The following is a 13,335-nucleotide window of genomic DNA, read 5'->3' on the forward strand; positions in this document are numbered from 1 at the left end:
TTCGTTAGCGAGGGTACGGTGTTCAAGAACCGTCACGACACACTAACGTTGCCCACACACGCAGGCAGCATTGGAATGTTAAACGTCCACAATAGGGTGTGCGCTCTCTCTTTGCGGACGATGCAACGCCTACGTACTTCGGACAAGGACCTAGTACACTGACTGAGGAGGTGGCGCCGATTCCTGTTGGCCACATTGCGCCAGCACTGTGTCACATTCGCACCTATCTGGTCGACATAAATTGTCTATTGAATGTCCTACCGACCACACGAGCTAATGTAAAGGAAGGCAGACATCCGGCGATTGACTGAAGGTGGGTGTGAAGTAACATACCCTGACCTTTCCTTCCCAACGCTATGAGGGCGCTGTGATATACGATAACGACTGAATAATTCCCTACCCCACAACGTTTAGATTATACATCTAGCCGAGGGTCCTCTCTGCCCTGTCGACACCGACATGCACCGTTTCGTTTCTGATACGACTGCTGACTGCCGACTCCTCACACGGCGCATGTTGGCATTGTTGCTATAACGGACGCCTCAGTACGTAGATTCCAACGAACTGATCCATCCTGACGTCACTTACTATCATGCTACTCGTCACAACGTCACCATTTGGGTTAAAGGTATGGCATTATCATACTTTTATAGTGAGAGCGTTGCATGGTTGTTAGATTTTTGGTACTACTTAGACAGCAACTACACGGTTTTACGGCAAAAGGCGTCATATGGTTCGCTCATTGCGAATTACTTTGGGTCATTATTCACGCGCCTTCCAAACCACTGGGGTTTTTATTTATATCTTTCTTAAGTAAAGATATGCTCCTTGTTATTATATAGTAGGTCGTATATGGTGTGATTTTACATGTTCTGTCATACAATTTCAGGTTTGCTAATCCGACAATGGCAGGCGAAAATGTCTGCTGTCTCCGTGCCCCTCCGTGCCGCATCCAATGGTCCATTCTCTGCGGATTACACGACAGTCGGCCGATCCCGACTGAACCCTCCGTAGCCACAGTGGCGGTGCTGTTTCTTGATAAGGTCTTCGTCTTTCAATACGGTTTACATTTAAACTACTATAGAAAAAGTTCTTGATGAATTGAACGGCCTATCAGTCGCCAAATCCTGTGAGTATGCTGGGTCATAAAACGGCATCTTTCGTATTTGCGTATAAAACAGTCGACCAGGTCCGTGGTGTCCACACGGAAATGGGACATAACGTCACCCTTGCACCACCTAGGTGCTACCATGTCCAACCAATGAAAGTTGTGCCGCGCAGGATTAGCCGAGCGATCTAAGGCGCTGCACTTATGGACTGTGCGGCTGGTCCTGGCGGAGGTTCTAGACCTCCCTCGGGCATGGGTGTGTGTGTTTGTCCTTAGAGTAATTTAGGTTAAGTAGTGTGTAGGCTTAGGGAGTGATGACTTTAGCAGTTAAGTCGCATAAGATTTCCCACACATTTTCATTTTCAATGAAAGGTGTCTTTTTATTGTAAGAGTACTGGGGACGTCCATCCTATCACTCTCCAACAGCAATCCCCACGAGCTCGGTATGCGTGCCGAGTTTTAGTAGTAAGACACTGGACTTATATTCTGGAGAAGAGTGGTACAAATTCACGTTCTGCCATCAGATTCGTATTTTCTGTGTTTTTCCTAAAAGGTTGTAGACAAATGCCAGGAAAATTCCTTGAGATGGAAACAATGATATCGGTCGTTGGGGCAACATAAAATTTCCTGCCTTCACCTTTCTAGTGAGAAATTATCTTTGATGGAAGTTTATGTGTGTAGAAAATTGAAGTAAGAGACCTACAAAACATACTAATCCTGCCGGAGATATGAAATGCCTTGTAATACGGGTCTACGCGGCATTAAGTCTATTCGGAATTTCGTGCAATCATTTCTCAAGATCAACCTTTTTAACTGTAGAGATGAGTGGAAGAAAAGCAGTTCGTACGTTGTACTTGATAACGGAAGCCAGACTTAAAAAAAATTACGACAAGTTTATAGGGCTTTGCAGTGTAGAATCGAGCGAGAATAATACACCAAGAACGAACTGCTAGGATTAGAAATTGTATGAGACAGGTATGTATTCTTTCGCTCTTACAGTTCCGTCACTACAGCGAAGAAGTAATGACGGTAATAAAAGAAAGGCTTAGGAATTGGATTAATATTCAGGGCGAAAAAGAAAATCAGTTCCGAGCTTCGCTAGCGACATTGCCATCCCCAACGAGAGGCAGGAAAAAATTGTAGGACGTATTTGTTGGAAAGGTCTAACGAGTAGACATCCAGGATTAAAAGTAAAAAGATTCTAGTAATGAGGAGTAACAAGAACGAGATTTATGATAAACATAACATCACACGTACGGGTCGCGAAGTAGGCGCAATGAAGGAATTCAACTTCCTTGGAAAAAAAGTAACAGTCGACAGACGAAGCAAGATAAAAATCACACTAGCGCAGGCAAAGGTGAAATTCCTCACCGAAAGACATCTACTAGTATCGAACATGATCTTTAACTCAGAGAATTAATTTCTGAGAATATACATTTGGAGAACAGCTAAGCACGAAAGTGAGTCACGGACTGTGGGAAAAGCAGAAAGAAAGAGATCTCAAGTACTAGCGATGTGGTACTTTAGAAAGATGTTGAAAATTAGGCAGAGTGATATAAAATGAGATTCTCCGTAAAATCGACCAGCAGAGGAACATGTGGAGAAACTTTGACAAGAAAGAAATATCAGGATGCAATAACATCTGTTACCACAACAATGAAGAATCCCCATAGTACTAGAGGGACTGCAGAGGATAAAAACTGCAGAGCAAGAGAAGGAGGAATATATACATTAAATAATTAAGGGCTCTGTGTGCAAATGACGAGGCTGGCTCCGGTGAGGAAGTCATGGTGGGCCTCATTAGAAGTCTAATCACAAGGGATTGATGCCACTATAGATGGCATATTCGTCGAGAGAGAATAGCAATTGTATTGATATTTAAATCATTATAGTATACCGGTTGGTTATAATAAAACTTTCCCCAGTTAACATGTTATAACACAGAAACTAATTACTGTACGAGTGCCAGGCTTGAAAGGTTCAATATCAAGGACATGGGGAAGAGAAATAATGCTAAACCAGTTCAACTGAAACACTTTTAATGTGCTGCTACGGTACATCATACCATTACATACCGGTACCATTATTGCTACAATAGGGGCTCAGTATAGCACCCATCAGTGTCCAGAAGAGTCTGAAAGCGCAGGATTGCATTCTGCACAGCAGAACGAAGCATGTCGGTAGGTATGCTGGATACCTCTCTTGATACCCTGCGCCACATATCAGCACATGTGTGAAAGTTCTCCTGGTTTACCTTGTCCTTCAGGTAGCCCCAAAACCAGAAATTAAAGGTAATGAGATCCGGTGATCGTGCCGGCCAAGCATTTGGAAACGGCAGATAATTCTGTCATTTCCAGATGTGTTAAGGAGAAGTAGGTGAACTTCACGAGCGATGTCCGGTGGAGCCCCATCTTGCACGGGAACTGTTGAGTTGAATGCGTCTCTCTTCCCTGTAGGGCGGGCATGGATAGGACGCGAAGCATGTCGCAGTAACGCTGGCCAGTCACACTGGGCGTCTTTGTTCCTTGATCGCCAACCTGTTCAGAACAGAACTGGCCAACGACGAACCTAGACGTGAAGCCACATTATATGGTAATACGTTCGCCATACCGAGGTGCGTCATGCACATTGACTGGAGGTGAAGATCCCACACTCGGCAGTTCTGTGTGTTCGCCTCACACATCAGAGAAAAATAAGCATCGTCTGGCCTTAGGAGGATCCACGGCTTGCCCTTGTCAACGTCAATCGTTGAGAGAAAATGGAGAGCGAAGTTAACACGTCGTTGTGCGACCCGTGCTGCAAGCTGCTGTGCGATATGGATCTTGTACGGATACCATTTGAGACTGGCTCGAAGCACCTTGGGTACAGTGGACCACGGGATGTTCAACTGTCGTGACACAGCTTAGCCTGACGATCGGGAATTGCGCGCAGCATTGTCTGCCATAGCAACACCGATTTCATCAATTATCTGCGGTGCAAGCGGTCGTTGGGCTCTTCCCGGAACGACGCCCAGTACTCCAGCTGGTTCGAACTTCTTCGTAATGTTCCGCACAGAGGTTGAGAAAGAGGAGCCTTCCGTAATCCTTTCAGCCGGCGATATCCTCGAAGTGCAGCTGCAGAATTACTGCTGTTTTGATAACAGAGTTTCACGAATAATGCCGTGCTCCTTTTGTCCAAGCTCTTGTTGACACATCAACAAGTGCACCGCTACTGGCTAGGTGTGTAAGACTGTGGATCACAATGACTGATCAAGGCACCAGGTTCAAAAAAATGGTTCAAATGGCTCTGAGCACTATGGGACTCAACATCTTAGGTCATAAGACCCCTAGAACTTAGAACTACTTAAACCTAACCAACCTAAGGACATCACACACACCCATGCCCGAGGCAGGATTCGAACCTGCGACCGTAGCAGTCCCGCGGTTCCGGACTGCAGCGCCAGAACCGCTAGACCACCGCGGCCGGCCAAGGCACCAGGTGGCCACAGATCGAAGTGGACGCATGGGTATGACGCATGGCTGTGACGCATGAAAATCATATACCCCATACTTTGGACACTAATGCTACCAAGTTAATTGCTCATACGGTAATTAGTTAGCGTGTAATAATGTGTTAAATAGAGAAAGTTTAATTATAACCATCCGGTTTTTCTGTCACAGCTGCAAAATTTTTTAAATCCATGATTAGTTTCGACATCCCTGTATCATTTTTAGATGTATATACCCTACCGGCCATTAAAACTGCTACACCAAGAAGAAATGTAGATGATAAACGGGTATTCATTGGAAAAGTATATTATACTAGAATTGACATGTAATTACATTTTCACGCAATTTGGGTGCATAGATCCTGAGAAATCAGTACCCAGAACAACCATCTCTGGCCGTAATAACGGCCGATTTACGCCTTGAGTCAAACAGAGCTTGGATGGCGTGTACAAGTGCAACTGCCCATGCAGGTTCAACACGACACCACAGTTCATCAAGAGTAGTGACTGGCGTATTGTGACGAGCCAGTTGCTCGGCCACCATTGATCAGACGTTTTCAATTGGTGAGAGATCTGGAATATGTGCTGGCCAGGGCAGCAGTCGAACATTTTCTGTGTCCATAAATGTCCGTACAGGACCTGCAACATGCGGTCATGCATTATCCTACTGAAATGTATGATTTTGCAGGGATCGAATGAAGGGTAGAGCCACGGGTCGTAACACATCTGAAATGTAACGTCCACTGTGCAAAGTGCCGTCAATGCGAACATGAGGTGGCCGAGACGTGTAATCAATGGCACCCCATACAATCACGTCGGGTGATACGCCAGTATGGATATGACGAATACACGCTTCCAATGTGCCTTCACCACGATGTCGCCAAACATGGATGCGACCATCATGATGCTGTAAACAGAAACTGGATTCATCCGAAAAAAATGAGGTTTTGCCATTTGTGCACCCAGGTTCGTCGTTGAGTACACTATCGCAGGCGCTCCTGTCTGTGATGCAGCGTCAAGGGTAACCGCAGCCATGGTCTGCAAAATGATAGTCCATGCTGCTGCTAACGGCGTTGAACTGTTTGCGCAGATGGTTGTTGCCTTGCAAACGTCCCCATCTGTTGATTCATGGATCGAGGCTTGGCTGCACGACCCGTTACAGCGATGTGGATAATATGCCTGTCATCTCGACTGCTAGTGATACGAGGCCGTTGGGATCCAGCACGGCGTCCCGCATTACTCTCCTGAACCCACCGATTCCATATTCTGCTAACAGTCATTGGATCTCGACCAACGCGAGCAGCAATGTCGCGATACGATAAACTGCAATCGCGATAGGCTACAATCCGACCTTTATCTAAGTCGGAAACGTGATTGTACGCATTTCACCTCCTTACACGAGGCGTCACAACAACGTTTCACCAGGCAACGCCGGTCAACTGCTGTTTGCGTATGAGAAATCGGTTGGAAACTCTCCTCATGTCAGCACGTTGTAGGTGTCGCCACCGGTGCCAACCTTGTGTGAATGCTCTGAAAAGCTAATCATTTGCATATCACAGCATCTTCTTCCTGTCCGTTAAATTTCGCATTTGTAACACGTCATCTTTGTGGTGTATCATTTTTAATGGCCAGTAGTGTAATTGCGTCAGAAACCCATCGCATCTGTGTCAGAACCACATTCGTACATTTAATCAGCAGGATGAAATGCTACTCGTCGCGTATTTCATGTTGAGTCTAGTGCCGATGGAAAACGTCGGATGGTAACACATTACGAAAAGCTTTTTTCAAATCTAAGGTTAAATGTTCATTTGTTAAAGTGGCTCCAAGGTAGTCAGTATCGACAATTGGTTCACGGTCTCGGAAACTGACATACGGCCGGGAGAGCGGCGTGCTGACCACATGCTCGTCCATACCCGGATCCAGTGACGCCTGTGAACTGAGGATGACACGGCGGCCGGTCGGTACCGTTGGGCCTTCATGGCCTTTTCGGGAGGTGTTTACACATTTGGTTTAAATGTATACGCTCTAGTACTTATCATATCCGTAAACATTTCTAATATCTTCCTTTGCCGAACAGCGTAGTATGTGAAATTCACAAAATGTCTTGACTGACGTAGAACTATCTGGTCTTTTTTTAGTTGTAACAGTCGCAGTCCTCACAGCATAAACCATAATGTATAAAACTGATAGTCCGGGCATCTTACAAATTAGACTCAGTGCTCTGTGACAACTGTGATAATTCCTGAAAACGAATTCCTGGTTGCTGCACACCAGCGTACGTACAAACACACACACACACACACACACACACACACACACACACACACACACACACACACATGTATCAGTCATAGCAGAAGACGGTCATTCAGTTCCTTTGCGTTCCACGGTTTCATCATAACGAACTGCTGAGGACTGGAGTAAGTGTCTGTTGTCTTATTCGCCTGATGTTTTACCCACATTTGGAGAAGGATGTGGGAGATGTTTTAAATGTGTATGACAGGGACCCACCAAATGAGGATACTCTAATGGATCAAGGGGAAACTAGAAGATGAATTTTCTGGTAATGATTAGAAAAAGAACTGAACGTGTCTAAAATTTTCCTTTACAACTAAGCGTCACCACAAGCGTATTTCTCCCTGCTGTTTAGCATCGTACTGGCAACATTTTTATCTGATCTCTTACTTCAAGACAAAAGTGATACCACTGATGTTGTTAGAGATAAAAAAACTAAACGTATACGGTGAAGTATGTGTAAATGTTTAGTTATTACAAAGTCATTTCTTAAATATCTTTAATAACTGCGAAGCCACTACGGACACTATGGCCACAAAAATTAAGTATAGATGGAGAGATGGAGATGATTCAGAGGAAAGCTGCACATGTCGTAGCTGTTTAGTACAGCCATAGCGAGAGCTTACAGTGACAGTCATTGGTTTCTGGTGGCAGAACTTACAATAAAGGTGCCGTGGATTGTGTGGGGTCTTACTCTCAAACCAATGAGATCTCACGTTCTGACTTAAGAGAAAATCGTGATACTTCCAAACAATTGGTACGTCGCGTGGCTAACACCAGAGATAACTGTGAATAACACTCTCATACCAAAATCGGTATAATCACCGTTTCTTTTAGATGCAGATCTTCCAATGGAATAGGAAGGGTGCAAGGCAAATATGTTCGTACACATAAACTCTGCGTACATATAATCCGCAACGGCTTACAGAGTACATATGTAGATGAAAATGGAAAATCTGCTGTGCAAGACAAACATTAGAGCTAGCAGACACTATTATGTAGGTAAAGTATATTGCAGATACGTACAGCGGAATTTCAAAAGACATGGGAGTAAATGAGAACTGTTATAAAACGAGGATGATGAATGGAGCTTATTTATAATAGCTCTACACCTGTTTATAACCGAGTTTTTCCAACAATATTCTGACAAATCGAAAACCTTATTGTTTATGACTCTTCGGTAAAGTCTCACGTTTTAGTGTTAAAAAGAAATGCATGCTGGTACGCGTTAAAATCTAATGAACACAGTTCAAATAATGCATTTACAAGTTCAGTACTCCATCGCCAGGTCCTTTAACAACGTGTTTTATATTTTCTAAAAGAGATTTAGTTTTTTCTGCGAATCGGTAAATAAATGCGTTAACAACCATCGTAAGCACACTAATTTTCAACACAAAATTGTATTTAAGTACTCTTTGTCCTTAGTACGTGATTGTAAAGGACAGCATTAGAAAGGAACTGTCATTAATGGAAGACCCCCTAAAGCTATACAAATTAGATACTTTCGTAATATTTCATATCGTAGAGACAGTCTGCAGCTGTCCCGCATTTTGCGAAAATTCTGACTACGTCAGCGAATATTTTCTATGAATGACTATTTCAAATTACACACAGAATATTATTCAAGATTTAGTGTAAAAATTTGCGATGGCAACTGTTTCTCATTTAAAGCATTCATTTAATAATGTTACACGTGGAAGTTACATAAGGAAGCTTGTTTGAATGCGATGATTTCCTACCTGCTTCGCGTTGTCCAGAATCAACAACATTTACTGCGCAGTATTAAGTTCAAAGTGACTTTTCCGGCGATCGCTTGCTTGTATCAAATAATATCCCAGTATTTGTTTTTTCCTGAAGGTGGTAAATATTACCAGATTGTTATTTACTCATCATTAGTGTCATAATAATTAATATATGCAGCTATTTGTAACTTATTTACAACACGACAGGTAACAGATCATCAGATAACAGAGCACCTAGTCGTATTGAAATGAGTTAATTAGCATAAACTCTGCGTGAGCTGTACCAACGAATTCAATACTGTTATTTGCGATACAAATGTAACGTGATTAAATCCATACTAATGCCCATCGAATGAACACAATCGCTTTTGAATATTAATATGATAGCTATAAACTAGCAGACAGAGACGTCCAAGAATAAATTACGAATGGCTGATACTTTTGTAAACAAAGTAGAACCGAACCTCAGTTTCCGTCCTGAATAGCTTTATTTTGCTTTTAGCGAATACTGGTCAGCAAAATAGATCCCGTATACCCACAAAGTGGACGTCCTCACTCCCAGACAGATACGGGATAGCACAGCCGTGAACTAAAGACCGGAATCGAAGTACCGCGGAAACGTACCTAAGCTGTAGGCTTGTTTTCTTTGGACAACAGGAAAATGTTTCCAATAAGCATGTAAATGTGTCTTTAAATTGTTACCTAAAATCATGTGGCACTATAGTGGTTTAATAAAGGTTGGAGGAACCTGAGAAATATCGAAACAGGAACCATAATCGAATACCTTATAAGCCAACTTATATTTTAAAATGATAAGGACTAGGTAGTGAAGCCCAGATGCGCTGGACTTTAATAAACACCACGATACTTTTTAACAAATTGATTTCGATAGGTAAACACACAGAATTTGAAAACAATTTGAATTTCTTTCTTTCAAAATAAATCAAATCCACAATGGACGAAGGAAGTAAAAATTTTAATCAGAATGAATATAATTAAAAATACCTCCGACCAAAAACAAATACTAAACTCACGATTAAAAACAGTATTTAAACAAATTCTTCAGTCAATTAAAACTCGTAAAATTCAGTACTGATGCATGAAATTCAAGACAATATATTTTCAATGTTTAAAAGATGTTATTTTAAGTGAACAAAATGCAAGGTTTACAACTGTAATTTCCCGGACTTGTGGTCTTGCATGCTCTGGTGTACATACTGAAGGTCGCTGTAGCAATGGAGTCTTAATGAATCACATTAACCACATATAGTTTCAAGGCTTTAAGGCTTTCACAACAAAATAAATATGCTACCCGTAACACAATATCAAATACACATAAAAAATCCGTCCTAAATTCAACAGCCTAACGTACTTGAAGCTTTAAATTATTGCACAGCGGCCACTACCATATTGCTTGAAGTAATTTTCCGACGGTCCTGGAAATTTACTGTCCAGAAACGAAGAAGTACTGGTTAACCGTTACTATAACTTAATCGATCGCGTCAGGACAGCACAGCGTCTTTCGGTAAATGGCAACACTTACGTAAGTACTTCGTAGCGGAAAACCTATTACCTGATGTTTCACATTATTCTAAACACAACATGGAGTACAACGCGCTCTCCGTGAACTCTTCATAAACCACCCTGCGACATGCCGGAAACCAGGATGATACATTCTGGTAGGCTTCTTAGACGAAGCGGATAACTTCTTGAAAAAACTTAGCGAAGGGTGAAGCTAACCATTGTAACAAACACTGAGTCCCCTCGAAGTATGCTGGTCGGGCTACCGTAGTGGGAACGACATACGGCCAAGTGACGTACATTCTCGTAACGGCTCAAGGCAAACAACTGTAGAAGTAAATACGTTTAATGCGTCCTCAGCTAGCGAACTCTCTCGAAGAATTCACGTCTTTTGACGAGATACTAAGCCCTGTTGTTTGTCGCCGGCTATCAGCTGCACTTCACGCTCTGTTGCCGTCTCTTGCACTAGGCAAAATCTTAAAACACAACTGAGCGTTCTCGCCGGTAATAATACCACGGCTTGTAACCGCTCTAAGAGCATCGTCGCTAGAGAGCTGTAACTGCGCATGAGCGTCTCTGCATCCACGCATCTTCCGCCTTCCACATGGTTCAGATGTTCAAATGTGCGTGAATTCCCAAGGCACCAAACTGCTGAGGACATCGGTCCCTAGCCATACACACTACTTACACTAACTTAAATGAGCTTATGCTAAGAACAACACACACACACCCATGACCGACGGAGGACTCGAACATCTGGCGGGAGGGCCGCGCAATCCGTGACATGGCCTCAACCCGCGCGGCTTACCACATGGTGAAAACCATCAAAGATGCTAATTATCGACCAAGAGCGTGGGTCAGTCACTCATCATAAGCGTGACTGATTAATCGTGCGCCACGGCTGAATTGCATTACGAAATTCGTGACGGTTTCATCGAAAATATGTAACATTCAGATCCACTCAAGGCATGACCGTTAGCACTCTAGCATGTAAAACAAATAATCCTCTCCTTCCTATTCGAATAGACCCTTATATTCAATCAACATGAAATATCAGTCACTTCATATGTGTGACGAATACACCTTGGATGAACTGTAAAAAAAAAAGAAATGTCCTTAAAACATCCTTAGTTTGTAATTTTGTTTACGCTTAGTCTGTTGCAGAGTGGTCTTTTTACCACGCCCATCGTAAAAAGACAAAGGTGAAAGAAAACTTATATTCTCTGGGCAGTTCATTAGAAGATACTGTGTCAAAACATGATAAGGACAATGTGCAAATTTTTTCAGTCAGTCAGCGTACCTGTAAGGTCGCTTTAAACTTACATGTGGGAGGCCTTGGGCACAGCCAACTGACTCGGCTCATGTTTCACAGGTTGGTTATGTGGTAACAAAAATTAATGACTCAGGAGCTTTGGTCGGTACGCCAGCGCTACTTGCATTGAAGCGCTTTGCGTTTATCGGTACATATGAGGATAAAAATCATTGCCTAGATTTTTCGGAAAATATTTTTCCGGCTGAAAAACATGATGAAAAATGCTCATTTTTCACTTATCTAAGTGAAGTCGATTGAGCGTCATTAACCTTATGGGTGTTTTCTCAAACTTTGGGATAGTGCCCGGGGGGGGGGGGGGGGGGGGGGAGGCAGGAGACATTGAGCCTCAGTATCTCTGAGTGCTTTAATCTGTAATAATAACTATCACTGGTGTTTCCTGGCGTTATGTAGACAGGAGTGACACCACCAGCAGTCGGCCAATGGTGTAAACGCCCACAAGATAACCCCTAAGTCGGGTTGAAACCGGTTGGCGGTATAATAATAATAAATACCATTAAGACTGGTTTTGAATAATTGCTTACCAATTTAAATCGGTGGTCGTCCGGCCAGGCCAAGGTCTTCCAGTCATCTAGGGTCCAACCGATATGATCACGAGCCAAAGAGAGCGCTGCACGCTTTACCGTCCTAACAAGGGCACTCGCATCGGCCGTCCGCTATCGTAGGCCATTAACGCCACAACTCGCCGCACTGTCTTAACGGTTATATTAGTCGTAGGTCACACATTGATTTCTGCAGTTATTTAAGGGAGTGTCTCTTGCCTGTTTTAGCAGTGTCTCTTGTATGTTAACTCTACGGAAAGACGCTGCTCTGGATCATTATGTGACGGACGTCAACCACTGCATTGCCCGTGGTGAGAGGTAATACCTAAAATTTCGTACTATCGGTACATTATGACACTGTGGACCTCGTAATATCTAATTTCCTAGATATTTCTGAAATTGAATGTCCCATGTGTATAGCTACAACTAAAAGTAGATAGTGTCGGAAGTTCCATGCGGCTTTTCGCGTATGATGCTGTAGTATACAGAGAAGTTGCAGCATTAGAAAATTGCAGCGAAATGCAGGAGCAGTGTAAAATATGCCGGCCGGAGTGGCCGAGCGGTTCTAGGCGCTACAGTATGGAACCGCGCTACCGCTACGGTCGCAGGTTCGAATCCTGCCTCGGGCATGGATCTGCGTGATGTCCTTAGGTTAGTTAGGTTTAAGTAGTTCTAAGTTCTAGCGGACTGATGACCTCAGAAGTTAAGTCCCATAGTGCTCAGAGCCATTTGAACCATTCGAAATGCAGGAAGATCTGCAGCGGATAGGCACTTGGCGCAGGCAGTGGCAACTGACCCCTAACATAGACAGATGTAATGTATTGCGAATACAAGAAAGAAGGATCCTCAATTGTATGATTATATTATAGCGGAAAAAACACTGGTAGCAGTTACTTCTGCAAAATATCTGGGAGTATGCGTACGGAACGATTTGAAGTGGAATGATCATGTAAAATTAATTGTTGGTAAAGCGGGTGCCAGGTTGAGACTCATTGGGAGAGTCGATAGAAAATGTACTGTTCAACAAAGGAGGTGGCTTACAAAACACTCGTTCGACCTATACTTGAGCATTGCTCATCAGTGTGGGATCCGTACGGGGTCGGGTTGACAGAGGAGATAGAGAAAATCCAAAGAAGAGTGGCGCGTTTCGTCACAGGGTTATTTGGTAAGCGCGATAGCGTTACGGAGATGTTTAGCAAACTCAAGTGGCAGAGTCTCCAAGAGAGGCGCTCTGCATCGCGGTGTAGCTTGCTGTCTAGGTTTCGAGAGGGTGCGTTTCTGAATGAGGTGTCCAATATATAGCTTCCCTC

Source organism: Schistocerca serialis, chromosome 7 (assembly GCF_023864345.2).
Source record: "Schistocerca serialis cubense isolate TAMUIC-IGC-003099 chromosome 7, iqSchSeri2.2, whole genome shotgun sequence".
In the NCBI taxonomy this organism is placed as follows: Eukaryota; Metazoa; Arthropoda; class Insecta; order Orthoptera; family Acrididae; genus Schistocerca; species Schistocerca serialis.